Below are 15,119 nucleotides of genomic sequence, written 5' to 3' on the forward strand. Positions count from 1 at the left end.
GCACAGTGGTTAAGGACCCGCCTGCCAATGCAGGGGACACGGGTTTGAACCCTGGTCCGGGAAGATCCCACATGCGGCGGAGCAACTAAGCCCGTGTGCTGCAACTACTGAGCCTGCGCTCTAGAGCCTGCAAGCCACAACTACTGAGACCGCATGCCACAACTACTGAAGCCCACGCGCCTAGAGCCTGTGCTCCGCAACAAGAGAAGCCACCGCAACGAGAAGCCCGCACACCGCAACGAAGAGTAGCCCCCACTCGCCACAACTAGAGAAAGCCCGCGCACAGCAGCAAAGACCCAACACAGCCAAAAATAAAAATAAAAATAAAGACAATCTGAATAAATGTTCATGGATCAGAAGACTTAATACTGTTAAGATGGCAATATTCCCAAAACTGATCTACAGATTCAATGAAATCTCTATCAGGACCTCAAGGCTTCTCTGTAAACGTTAAGCTGATCCTAAATTTCATAGGAAACCCAAGGGTCCCAGAATAGCCAAAACAATTGTTATGCATAGAGAATTATGGGTAAGCATGTACTGCCTATCGGCAATTTAAAGCTGCCTTTCTATTGTCTCTGGTTTCCATCATTTCTGTCGAGAACTCATATTTCAGTTTTACTGTTGCTCTTTGGAGGTAGTCCATCTTTTGTTCTCTGGCATATTTTAATGTTTTTAACTTTATACTTGGTTTTTAGAAGTTTTGCTATGATTTGTCTAGGTGTAATTTTTTTCTTCTTTAAGATTTTCACAGCTTCATACATCTGTAAATTCTTTCATCAGTTTTGGAAAAATTCTTAAGCAGTATCGCTTCAAATATTACTTCTTTCCTGTTCCCTCTTCTGGGACTTCAGTTAAATTTATACCTTTCGTTGTCTCTCACATACCTCTAATCCTCTTTCTGTATTTTCCTCTTTTTTTTCCTCCATGTGTTTCAATTTCAACACATTCTACTAATCTGTTTACTAAGTCTTTAATCTTATCTTTTCCTTCATCTAATTCTTTGTTAAATCCTTCTAGTGAGTTCATTCATTTCAGATGCTGTATTTTTTGGTTCTAAATTTCCTGTTTGATTCTTTTTATGGATTCCAGTTCTGTCTTGAAACTCTCCACCTTTTCATGGGTTTTCTCAATCTTTTTTTCTGTTTCCTTGAGCACGTTGATGATGATTACTTTAAAGTCCATATCTGCTAACTCCACTATCTAGATCAACTTTGATTCTGTTTTTGTCCAGTTTTTGTCTTGGTTCCTAGTTTAGAGCTATTATAAATGTTTTCATCAATGTGTGTATACATGTGTTTAATATGCTCTTATCTTTCTGATTTAAGGTAGAAGCTAAGATTATTGATTTGAGACTTTTCTTCTTTTCTAATTTATCTGTTTACTACTAACACCTTCCCCTTAAGTAGTGCTTTTATAGCATCCCACAAATCTAATATGTTTTCATATGCATTCAGTTCCCAATACTTTCCAATTTCTGTTTTGATTTCTTCTTTGATCTACAGATTATTTATAAGCTATGTATTTTTCAGTTATATGGGAATTTTTCAGAGATATTTCTGTTACTGATTTCTGATTAAGTTCCACTCTTATCAAAGATCGTATTTGATGACTTGAATCCTTTTAAATGTACTGAGATTTGTTTTATGGCTCACAATGTGGTCAATCTAGGTAAACAATCTGTGTGCATGTGAAAAATATGTGTATTCTACTCTTGTTGGGTAGAGTGTTCTACAAATGTCAATTAGGTCAAGTTAATTGACAGTACTGTTCAAGTTTTCCATATCCACACTGATTTTCTGTCTAATTGCTTTCATAAATCATTGAGGAAGAGGTGTTGAAATCTGAGTTTCATTGTATCTATTTGTTTCTGCAGTTCTATCAGATTTTGCTTCATGTATTTCAGATCTCTGTTATCAGCTGCATAAATGTTTAGGATTATGTCCTCTTGATGAATTGAAACCTTCCTCATAATGAAATGAGCTTCCTTATCCTTGGCAGTATCCTTCACTCTTTTTTTTTTTTCCTTTAATGAAATTATTTTATTTATTTATTTTTGGCTGCCTTGGGTCTTCGTTGCTGCGCGCGGGCTTTCTCTAGTTGTGGCGAGCGGGGGCTACTCTTCGTTGCAGTGCGCGGGCTTCTCATTGCGGTGGCTTCTCTTGTTGCGGAGCACGGGCTCTAGGCGCACGGGCTTCAGTAGTTGTGGCACACGGGATCAATAGTTGTGGCTCCTGGGCTGTAGAGCACGGGCTCAGTAGTTGCAGCACACGGGCTTAGTTGCTCCGCGGCATGTGGGATTTTCCCGGACCAGGGCTCCAACCCGTGTCCCCTTCATTGCCAGGCGGATTTTTAACCACTGCGCCCGCAGGGAAGCCCTCCTTCGCTCTGAAATCCACTTTGTCTTATAGTAATTTAGTGACTCCAGGTTTTTTTGATTAGTGTTAGCATAGATATTGCTTTCCATTCTTTTACTTTTAATCTATTTGTGTCTTTATATGTAAAGTGAACTTCTTACAGACAGAAAATAGTTGGCTCCTGCTTTTTTACCCAATCTGACATCTCTGACTTTTAATTGGGTGCTTAGATCACTAACATTTAGTATGATTAGAGTTTTGATTAGGTTTAAGCTTATCTCGTTATTTGTTTTCTATTTGTTCCATCTGGTCTCTGTTCTTTTTGTCCTCTTCTTCTGCCTTCTTTTGGATTTCTTGAGTATTTTTCATAATTCCATTTTATCTCCTTTTTTGGCTTATTAGGTCTCTTTAGTATTTTGTGGTTGCTTTAAATGTTATAGATACATCTTTACCTTACCACAATCTACCTTTAATGATACACCATTTCATGTATAAAATAAGAAACTTAACAATAGTATATTTCCGTTTCTCTGCTCATGACCTTTGGGTTATTGTGGTCATACATTTTTATCTTATAAATGTATAAAACCAACAATATATTGTTATTATTTTTTAAGATTTAAATAATTTTTTAAATCTTACATATTTACCGATGGAGTTATCGTTTCAGACACTATTCATTCCTTTGGTAGGTCTGCATTGGTATGGTACCATTTTACCTCTGACATTTCCTTTAACATTTTCTGTAATACAATTATGCTGCTCATAAATTTTTTCAGCTTTTGTATTTTTGAAAAGGTCTTTATTACACCCTCATTTTTGAAAGATATTTTCCCTAGATATAGAATTCTAGGGTTGTTTTCTTTTTTTCGTACTTAAAGATGTTGTTCCACTGTCCCCTTGCTTTGATTGCTTCTGATGAGAAAGAAGCTTTGTTCCTCTGTACATAGAATGTCTTTTTTTCTCTGGCTGATTTTCTCTTTAGCACTGGTTTTGAGCAATTTAATTCTGATGTGCTTTAAGGTAGTTTTACTGAAGTCTCCTGTGCTTGCAGTTTGTTGTGTTTCTTAGGGGCTGTGAGTTTACAGTTTTCATCAAATTTGGAAACAATTTTCACTATTATTTTTTCAAATATTTTTTATATTCCCCCTCTCCCTCCTCTCCTTCCAGGATTCTAATTACCATATATTAGGTCACTTGAAATTGTCCTGCACCTCACAAATGCTCTTTTCATTTTTTAATTCTCTTTTCTCTCTGTCTCTTTTCTTCTGCAATGTCCAAACTTCTGTGAATCCCATTCCGTGTATTTGTCATCTCACAGATTGTTGTTTCATCTATAGAAATTTGACCTGAGCCATTTATATCTTCTATGTCTGTACTTAACTTCTGAACAAATGGAATACAGTTATAATAACTGCTTTAATATGTCTGTCTGCTAATTCTAACATCTGTCTCAGTTCTGGGTTGGTTTCGATTGATCGATTTCTCTCTTCATTGTGGGCTGTCTCTTTCTGCTTTTTTGCATGCCTGGTAATTTTTGCTTGAATGACAGACACTGTGAATTTTACCTGATTGCGTGTTGATATTTTTATATTCCTATAAATATTTGTGCTGGGATGCTGTTAAGGTCCTCAGAAATATTTTGATCCTTTTGGGTCTTCCTTTTAAAGATCTATTAGGTAGGCTAGAGCAGTGCTTGATCTAGGATTAAATATTTCCCACTACTGAGGCAAAACGCTCCTGTGGACTCTACCCAATGCCCCATGAATCTCAAGTTTTCCAATACGGCTAGTTGGAACAGACTCTATTCCCAGCCCTGTGTGATCACTGAGGACTCTTAACTCTAATCTCTAGGAGGTTCTTTCCCTAGACTCAGGTAGCTTCATATGCCTGCCCTGATCACTGTTGAGCTGAATATTTGAGGAAGACCCTATGCAGATCTCTGGGGGTCTGTCTCTGTGCAGCTCTCTCCTCCCAGGTCTTCTGTCCTGCAAACACTAGGTGCCCTGTCCTCCTCTGACTCTCAGCTCCATCTCCTCAACTCAGGAGTCCACCAAGCTTCACCTCCAAAATTATCAAGGCAGCAAGCTGGGGCGACAAGAGAGCTTCGCTCATTTATTCTTCATCTCTCAGGATTCGCTACTTCTTGCTGCCTGATTCTCCGTGTCTTGAAACCATTGTTTCATCTATTTTGTCCATTCTTTGGTTGACTCAGGTGATAGAGCATATCTGATCCTTATTATCCCATGTTGGTTAGAAGCAGAAGTCTCTATTCATTCATATACAGTGCAATTATTGATATATTGGGGTTTAAATATACTAGTAATTACTGACATACTTGGGTTCTTCGCACTTGATCTATGTTCCTTTTTCTCTCTTTTACTATCTACTTTTGGATGAATTCTTTTCTATTATTTAATTGTTTTACTCTGTGAGCTTAGAAATGATGCAGTCTTTTATATTCTTTTAGTAGTTGCCCTAGAGATTATAACATGCTTCCTGAACTTATCAAAGTTTAATATTAAATGCTGTTTTTATGAACAATACAAAAATCTTAGAACATTTAACTTTATCTCTCTTCTCACAAATTATAAGCCAATGTTGCCATGCATTTTCTATTCTATCCATATTTTTAACCCAACAAGATGTTACTGCTGTTCTATACTATTAACACTGATCTATATTTACTTACATATTTACTGTTTTGTTGCTCTTCATACCTTCCTGTACCTCTAACCTTCCTTCTGAGGTTGTCCTTTGGTCTGAAGAATACCTTTTAGTATTTTCTTTAGTGTGGATCTCATGCCAGACTGTCTCTGTTTTTGTCTGCCTGAAAATATCTTTATTTAACCTTGAGTCTTTTTTTTTTTTAATTGAAGTACAGTTGATTTACAATATTGTGTTAGTTTCAGGTTACCTTTCATCTTGAAGGATATTTTCTTTGCATAGAAAGCCCTAGTTCAGCAGCTGTTTTTCTTATAGCATTTTAAGTCTCTGGCTTCCTTTATTTCTGTTGAAAATTAGCTGTAAGCTTAAGCGTAAGGGGTGGGAGTCCAGGACCCCCAGAGGTAGGGATCTGGGACCCACCCCCTTGCTCTGGGTGGGGACCAGTGGCTTGGTGTAAGGGTAACCCAGAAGCATTCAGCCTTTTGCTGGTGAGGAAGTAAAATTCACGTTTTCCTCTTACTTTCCTAGAACTGGATTCAGGTGACCATAGAGTTCTGGCGCCCCCTGGTGCCCGGCAGAGGCAAACCTAAATCTCATAGAGAAAGACTTCCTCCCAAGTCTTAAAGTATTTCTTTTTTCTTTTTTTTTTTGAAGTTTTGAATTTTATTTATTTATTTATTTATACAGCAGGTTCTTATTAGTTATCTACTTTATACATATTAGTGTATACATGTCGATCCCAATCTCCCAATTTATCCCACCACCACCACCCCCGCCACTCTCCCCCCTTGGTGTCCATATGTTTGTTCTCTACATCTGTGTCTCTATTTCTGCCCTGCAAACCGGTTCATCTGTACCATTTTTCTAGGTTCCACATATATGCGTTAATATACGATATTTGTTTTTCTCTTTCTGACTTACTTCACTCTGTATGACAGTCTCTAGATCCATCCACGTCTCTACAAATGACCCAATTTCGTTCCTTTTTTATGGCTGAGTAATATTCCATTGTATATATGTGCCACATCTTCTTTATCCATTCGTCTGTCGATGGGCATTTAGGCTGCTTCCATGACCTGGCTATTGTAAATAGCGCTGCAATGAATATTGGGCTGCATGAGTCTTTTTGAATTATGGTTTTCTCTGGGTGTATTAAAGTACTTCCACAATGTGTCAAATACAAGGTCTGTTCCAGAATAAGCCAACAAGGAGACAAGACAAAATATGTGGGAAAACAAGCCCACAGGCCCCCAGATATTGAAATTATCATACACAGATCTCAAAATAAATATGCATTCTTTGTTTAAGGAGGTAAAAGACAAGATTGAGAGTTTTGGCAGAGATCTGAAAACTGCAAAAAGAAAAAGAAAAAAAAAGAGAATTTTATCGCGTGCCTCTTAAGACCTGTGCAGACTCTCTTGGCCTCACCCGTTCCAGAGTCTTTGGCCATTTGTTTGGCTTCAGCTGTCATGGTTGTAAGCGGTTCTGAGAGGGCCGACCTGACTCTATGCAGGTACAGCGGGCAGCACGGCACCTCAGGCCCACGCTGGGGTCGCTTGGCTTCTGCCCAGGTCTTCCCTGTTACCACCGAGGCATGGAAAGCCCCAGGACTTGCTCAGCACTCATGTATGTGCAACACAGAAGTGTGGGGACTTAATGTTCCGTGGGGTGAACCACTGATGAACGGGACTTGGGAACTGACTGGTAAATGAACTATTCCACGAGCCTCCTCCTGAACAGAGTGTGCCACTCAGTCATTCTACAGCCTCTTGGAAGATGCTGTTGTGAGAGAGAGTGACCGTCACGCTCACCCCCAGCCCTGTCTCTGTCGTGCCCCGTGTCACTCCACATTTTCTCACTCCCGATTGACTGAGTTCAGTCTCTAACAAACTAATAGCACTAAGCCTCTGCTTTCTAGCTGTGTGTGTTTCCTGGGGCTGCCATAACAAAGCGCCACAAACTAGGGGACTTAAAACAGCAGAAATCCATTGTCTCACAGTTCTGGAGGCGGAAGTCTGCAATCGAGGTGTCAGCCAGGCTGTGCTCTCCCCAGAGCATCTAGGGGAGAATTTTTCCTGGCTCCCTCCACTGTGTAGTGGCCCCAGGCACTCCTTGGCTGGTGGCAGCGACACCCCGTCTCTACCTCCCTCTTCCCATGGCCTCCTCCCCTGTGTGTCTTCCCTCTGTGTCTGCCAGTCTCCGTGTCCAAATTTCCCCATTTTAAGACACCAGTCGTATTGGATTTGGGCCCATGCTAATGACCTCATTTTAAATTGATTACTTCTGTTAAGACCCTATTTCCAATTAAGGTCATATTCTGAGGTGCTGAAGGTTAGGACTTCAATAGAATATTTTGGGGGTACAATTCAACCCATATCACTAGGGAACCCTGGCTATGATAAAAAAGAAATAAAATCTTCAGTAACTAAGTAATAATAGACAGCAAACCCATCTGATGGGCTCAAGAGCAAATTAGATTGAGCTAAAGATGGGTTGGAAGAGAATATCCAGAATAAAGCACAGGGAAAGAAAAGAATGGAGAGGAAAGAAAGAAGAGATGCTGAGATCTCACTGCTCCTATTTAACATAGTACTGGAAGTTCTAGCCAGAGCAATCAGGCAAGAAAAAAAAAAAAGGCATCCAAATCGAAAAAGAAGAAGTAAATTGTCTGTTTGAAGATAATATGATCTTATATATAGAAAATTCTAAAGAGTCTACTGAAAAACATTAGAACTAACAAACAAATTCAGTAGATTTTCAGGATACAAAATCAACGTATGAAATCAGTTGCATTTCTATATACTAACAATGAAATATCTGAAAAAGAAAGAAAACAATCCCATTTACAATTTATAATGCATCAAAAAACAATAAAATACTTAGAAATAAATTTAACCAAGGAGGTGAAAAATCTGCACAATGAAAATCATAAAATTTTGATGAAAGAAATTGAAGAAGACACAAATAAATGGAAAAATATCCTGCGTTCATGGATGGAAAGAATTAATAGTGTTAAAATGTCCATTCTGGGGCTTCCCTGGTGGCACAGTGGTTAAGAATCCGCCTGCCAATGCAGGGGACATGGGTTCGAGCACTGGTCTGGGAAGGTCCCACATGCCACGGAGCAACTAAGTCCATACGCCACAACTACTGAGCCTGCGCCCTAGAGCCCGTGAGCCACAACTACTGAAGCCCGCGCGCCTAGAGCCCGTGCTCCACAACAAGAGAAGCCACTGCAATGAGAAGCCCGCGCACCGCAACGAAGAGCAGCTCCTGCCCACTGCAACTAGAGAAAGCCTGCGTGCAGCAACGAAGACCCAACGCAGCCAAAAAATAAACTTAAATTTTTTTAAATAAAAAATAAATGAAATGTCTTGGGACTTCCCTGATGGTCCAGTGGCTAAGGCTCCACGCTCCCAATGCAGGGGGCCCAGGTTCGATCCCTGATCAGAGAACTAGATCCCACATGCCGCAACTAAAAAGATCACGCATGCCACAACGAAGACCCAGCGCAGCCAAACAAATAAATAAATTTTAAAAAATTTTTTAATGTCTAAATGATGGTATTAAAGAGTTCTCGGCCCAGAGGGCTTTACAAATTAGTGTTAGCTAACACTCACATAAGGATCAGTTCTACGTTAGTCAAAGTATGCCAAGTCTTAGAAAAAGAAATTTCCTCAATTCAGTTCGTGAAGTGAACATATCCTTAATATAAAAGCTTTCTTAAGTTATTCTAAATGGAGAAGTGAAAAATTTTCATTTCTTAAGATAGATGGAAAAAATAAGTAAAACATTACAACATTAAATCAAATATGTATTAATACCCTATGATCAAGTAGTTTTTATTCCAAGAAAACAAGAATGTGTCAATATTAAGAAAACAATGGATAGAACTAATTAAAACAACAAATTAGAGGATTAAAACTAAATTCGAGTAGAAGGAAACGTCCTAAGCTTGATAGACTATTCACACAAAGCCAACAGCAAACATCTTATTAAACAGTGAAACTCTAAAGCTGTTCCTATAAATATCAAGAACAGACGAATAAGTCAGTATCACCACTGTTACTCAATGTTGTTTTGGAGGTGGCAGCTAAGTTACAAAACATGAAAACTAAAAGCAAATTTCTGCTTCTGGCATCACTTTGCAGAACAAATTCCTCGAGGCATAGCTGATCTCACAAAAGACAGGAGAGGAAATAGCTATGACCTAGAACCTGAGCACCAGGTGACCAGGAGGAACAGGAGGGCTCTGAGGACAGATAGTGACAGTGTCCCTGGGGATGTGGAGTTAGCCAGTGGCAAGGAGCTCAGCTGAAAATCCTACAATGATGGCAGACCTTCAAGTGGGGTTAGTGATCCCAAACTGGTACCATCCCTTGGCTACTCACAAAAGATGAAACAAATCATGTCTGGAGGAAATTATCCCCAATTCAGATGGAAGACTCCTCTAGAAGAAGACCAAGCAATGAGTTCATAATCAAAGGTCACCAAGCGTGTGAGGAGGCACGTGGGTGAGAACAGAAGGAAAAGCAAGCAGCACATTCAGACTCACAAAGATACTGGTGTTGGTATATCAGCGTATAGAAAAATATGCACAAAATGTTTAAAGGAATTAGGACATCATCACAACTAATCAAGAATAATTGGGGAAATGTCAACAGAAGGATCAGGGAAAGACTACAGGTGATGATACCTCAGTTACGGTGAACACACCAAGCATCCAGATCTTGGTTTCTAAATATCATTTCCCTCCAAATGGAACCTCCTTCAAGCAATAACTGATTTGTGGTCTGGAGTAGAGAATGATAAGATGAGGCTGGAACATCTGTGCTAAAATCAAGGAAATGTTAGAAGATTATTAGAGTCTTGCCAAAAGACACAGAAGCCAGCTTGACACGACACTCAATTAACATTTTTATTAAATAAAAGTTTATGCATCCATTTTGACATTCAAAAAGAGAGAGAGGGAAAAAAGGGAGGAAGCTTCTTACAGAATGGCAGCCAATTCAGCTAGAAGAAATAATAAGTTTAGGAAGTCACAACTTTGAAACCACCAATAACTGATTAATAACTGATTCATTAATTGAATTCATGGTAGTAATAACTGATTCAGGTGAGAGTCATCAGTGAATAACAAAACCACTAGGTGAAAGGTTGTTGAGTGAAGCAAACCTTATCATTGCCCTCAGACATTACATTTCGCCATGCTCCAGGTGACCTCCAAGTGCCATTTCTGAGTCTCCACCCCAGGGCTTTCTGCCCACAGATGGGACAGGCCAGAAGCTCTGGTGCATTGAATTAGGCAGAATTCCCCAAAGAAAGAGAACCAATCAGCGACAGAGATAGAGATACAGAAATAGATACAAATACAAATATAAAAGGAGATTCATTACAGGAACTGGATCACAAAATTATGGAGGCTGAGGAGTACCACAATCTGCTGTCTGCAAGCTATAGACCCAGGAATTACTTCGACTATAATTCAGTCCAAGGCCAAAGGCCAAAGAATCAGAAGAGCCTATGGTGTAAATGCCAGTTCGAGGACAGGAAAAGATGAGATGAGATGACCCAGCGCAAGCAGTGGGTCAGGACAAAAGGGGCAAATTCCTCCTTCCTCCGTGTTTTATTCTATTCAGATCTCAGCAGATTGGATGATGCCCACCCACATTGGGGAGTGTGATCTGCTTTACTGAGTCCCCAGTTCAAACGCTAATCTAATCCAGAGACACCTTCACAGGTATACCTGGAAACGTTTAATCTGGGCACCCCATGGCCAGTCAAGCTGACACTAAAATCAACCATCCAATGTATTAACAGCTTTTGAAGAGTCCGCAACCAATGACTGATGGAAGGTGATGCACAAATACGTCAGCCCCCTTGGCCCCCTCAAGGGAGGCATTCTAAGGCGGTTTCCACCACTTCCCAGGGCTCCCCAGCAGTGCAGGGCTCGAGCTGCCATTGTGGTGGCTGATTTAACAAGGCAGCTGTTATTGGCTGTATCCCTTCCAGGTGTCACTTCTCCACTCCCTTCCCAAATACATTTCTTACTTTCAAGTCCTTATCTCAGGGTCAACTTCGGGAGGAACACAACCTGAGATAGTTGGTATCAGCAGTCATCCTAGGAAGCACATCTTCAGGGGGGACTCTGGAATTGGACCACCAGCCACAGGGATGCTGGTGTGAGTGGGGTCGTCGCCATCATGGCATGTGACAGCATCATAATCACTAAGGCTCTCACCTGTGATGAACTAGGGGAAGAGACAGGTAAAAGGGGAGGTACTGACATGTGGAATATATCTAGCACTAGGGAGATGTGGTGGAAATGGTGATTTTTCAAGAGCAATGGAGTTGTTTGGTCGATGTTAAGTGCCTTTGATGTGTTGCAGGGCAGGGGAGGGGGGAATGACAGGTTTAAGTCAGCTTATCACTAACTCAGGGCATGATGTGGAAGGCAGAAGGCCTCATGACAGCATCTAAAGTGATTGTCACCCCCTGCAGCTGGAAGGTAGGACCTGATGGTGAGGGTGGTAGAATTACAGAGAAGCCTGATCTCACAACCTGGACAAATCTCCTTATGCTACATTCAGGGCTCCCGGAAATCTGGGATATGGATAACCGAGTGGGTGCTGGAAGTGTCAAGAAATGGATCCTCCCCCAGAGCCTCTGGAGGGAGTGTGGCCCTGCAGACACCTTGATTTTAGCTCAGTGATACTGATCTCATATCTCTGTTCTCCAGAACTGTGATAGAATATATTTCTATTGTTTTAAGCTATCATGTTTGTGGTAGTTTGTTATAGCAGCCACCAAAATTGGCCTTATGATGAATCATATAAAAACCTGCAACACACTTCTAAGAATTGAAAACATTCATAGTACCTTCTCTAGTCAGAGAAAAATTAAGCAAACCTTTTTGGGGGGAGGGGGAGGTTGTCATTTGTTATTGTATGTAACAAAAAGTTAACTTTAAAAAAATCTTCAACCAGAAAATTGAAGGGAATTCAGAAATATATTTCTTAATAACTCATCAGTAAAAGAAAAAAAAGTCACTATTTGAGAAAGGAGATATAAATATGGAAAGAGAGAAAACCAGAGTAGTAGATTGAAATTGGATGTATTGATGTGAACTAATAGTTTTCAAAATATATATTTATAAAAATAAATATAGATGTAAATATATACCTTTATATAATATTTATATACACACTCATACACATATGTATGTGTGTGTGTGTTGCCACTGAGAGAGCCTAGAAGAAATGACATCCACAAAGCAATGAGTGCACCAGAGGCCAGATCTTGGCTTCTAAATATCATTTTCCAATGAAGGTGGTAACAATCACTGAAGAAATGGCTAATTACAAGACTGAGGCAGGGTATGTACCAGATGAACCTGGAACATCTTCTCAGGCAGAAAACCAGAAACTGCTCAAAGAAGAATAGGGACATGTCAAGAGATCACAGAAGTCAGCTTGAATGGGCTCCCACTGGCCAAATCAGGAAAAATTTGAGCATCAAAACAAAAATAATAAACGGTGTCCATATCGATACAAATAAACACATTGAAACTTTGATAAGGAATGGAATATTTACAGAGTTTCAAAATACCTCCCCACAAAATACTTATTAATGAGATTGGGAAAAAAATAACTTTACACAGGAATAGCCTGGCAGATACCACCTTAATGAAGGGGTCAAAAGAGCATCGTCAGTAATGGGACAAATTGCAGTTATGTGCTAGTGATCATGTTCAACAAGAAAATCTCAGCATCACTTCTGTGATCTTCCTACCAAAGATGGATGACCTGAATGTAATCACGAGGAAACAGACAAACCCACATTGGGGGACATTCTACAAAATGACTGGTTTTAGTTTGCGAAAGTATAAAGGTCATGAAATTAAGGGGGCACTGAAGAATTGCTGAAGATTGAAGGAGACCAGAAAGACATGGAAACTAAGTGCAACATGTGATTTTGGATTGGGTCTTTCTGTTCTATTAGTAAAAGTGTCCAAGCTTGAGTGGGGTGTAAGGATTAGATGGCAATGATGTATCCATGATAATTTCTTGATTTTAATTGTTGCATTGTAGTTATGTAGGAGAATGTCCTGAGTTTGTAGAAAATATGCACTGCAGTACTAGGGGTGATGGAGCATTATGAAAGCAACTGACTCTCAAATAGTGCAGAAAACGTTTAGAATATTCATATTGCACTATCAACCCAGCACTAAACAAATGTCTGTCTGCTGAAGGGTGAATAAACCAGCTATGTTCTAATCACACAAGGTGATACTATGCAGCCACGAGAAAGAAGGAAATGCAACCACCCACACAGTATGGATGAATCTCAAACCAATGAAATTGAGATAAGAAGCCAGACATAGACGAATTAATAGAAAATGGTTCTATCTAAGTAAAGCTCAAACAGACAAAACTAATCTGTACGGTTCAACGTCTACAGAGAGGCCACCCTTGGGGCCGCGGGAGGTATTAATAGCAGAAGATGCGTAAGAAGGCCCTGGAGGGTTTGGTAATGTTATCTTTTTTGATCCATGTGTTGTTCATTTGGTGAAAATTGATCAAGCTGTGCATTTATGTACAGCTTTATGTATACAAGACTTCAACAAAAACTTTTTTAAGGGAGGTGACCTATATAATCTCTGAGTACTTCTGTTTAATGTGTAATGACTTCAAGAGAGGTGGCCTAATGTGATGGTTAAGGGCACACACTGTAGAGCTGGCCTCTTAGTTTGAAACCTCATTTCTGCCAATGTCTAGCCATTTGACCAGGGAAGAGCTTCTTAAACTCTGCATGTCTCACTTTTTTCATCTTGTGGGCTTTTTTAAACCACTTCAAATATTGTTTCAAAGATTAGGTTAGGTATCCTGACTGATACCTGGCACAGGTTTATTTATTTGCTAAAATTTATTTCTTTCTACAACAAGTTTTGAATATTCTCAATAGGAAGAAAAGTGCCATTCTTCCTGACTGCTCAGCAGCTAATCCAGAAAGGCAATATTCATGAGTTACCAGGCCATTTATTCATTCACAAATATATTTTGATCATCTATTGTTTATCAGACACTGAACTGGGACTGGAGCGTCCACAACTGAACAAGTCAAGCATCGTAAAAATTTTAACATTTCCATTCATCTTTTAAAAGCAATTTTAATATACTTCTGAAGAGCTTGTGGTTCCAAGAAATGATAGTGGAAATCTTAAAAATTAATACTGAACTGTAACAAAATGCTATATATCAAGACTTGTGCAAGACAAAAAAAGCAATACTTAGAAATTTAAAAGCTTAAATGCATGTATTAGTAACAAAGAAAGACTGTCCATTAACGAGCTAAGTGTCCATTTTAAGAAGATGAAAAGAAACTACAGAACAAATCTAAATAAAATAAGGGAAAATAATAAACATAAGAGATTAAATTAAAAAAGAGGGAAAAAGCCAAATTGGTTCTTTGAACAGGTTAATAAATAAGACAAATCTATGATGAAAACAATATGAAATAGAAAATGCACAAATTTTTAAACGTTTAAAATGTAAAAAGGGCTAGCCAAACTAAGTAAAAATGAAAAGCAGCATACCAAAATGAGTGGGATATAGTTAATGCCATGCTTAAAAGGAAATTTATAGCATTACATTTTTTATTTTAAAAAAAAAGCTTTCAAATCAATCATCTAAATCTCTGCCTTAAGAAATAATAAAAAAGAAAAGCAAAAATAAAGTCAAAGCAAACAGAAGGCAGGAAATAATAAATATAAGAGCAGAAACCAATTAAGATGAAAACAGAAAAAAAAAAAGGAAAAATATCAATGAAACCGAAAGCTGATTCTTTGAAAAGATTAATAAAGTTGATATACCACTAGTCAGACTAACAAGAATAAAGAATATAAAAGATACAAATTACCAGTATCAGAAAAGAAAGAGGGGAAATTGCTACGCTCCCCACAGACATGATAAGAATAATAAAGGAATATAGAAACAACTCTCTGCAAATGAATTCAACAATTTAGGTAAAATAGACCAATTCCTTGAAATGATGCAATCTACCAAAACTCACTCAGTGAGAAATGGATAACCGGAA

The sequence above is a fragment of the Eubalaena glacialis genome, chromosome 2 (genome assembly GCF_028564815.1).
Source record: "Eubalaena glacialis isolate mEubGla1 chromosome 2, mEubGla1.1.hap2.+ XY, whole genome shotgun sequence".
NCBI classification, from domain to species: domain Eukaryota; kingdom Metazoa; phylum Chordata; class Mammalia; order Artiodactyla; family Balaenidae; genus Eubalaena; species Eubalaena glacialis.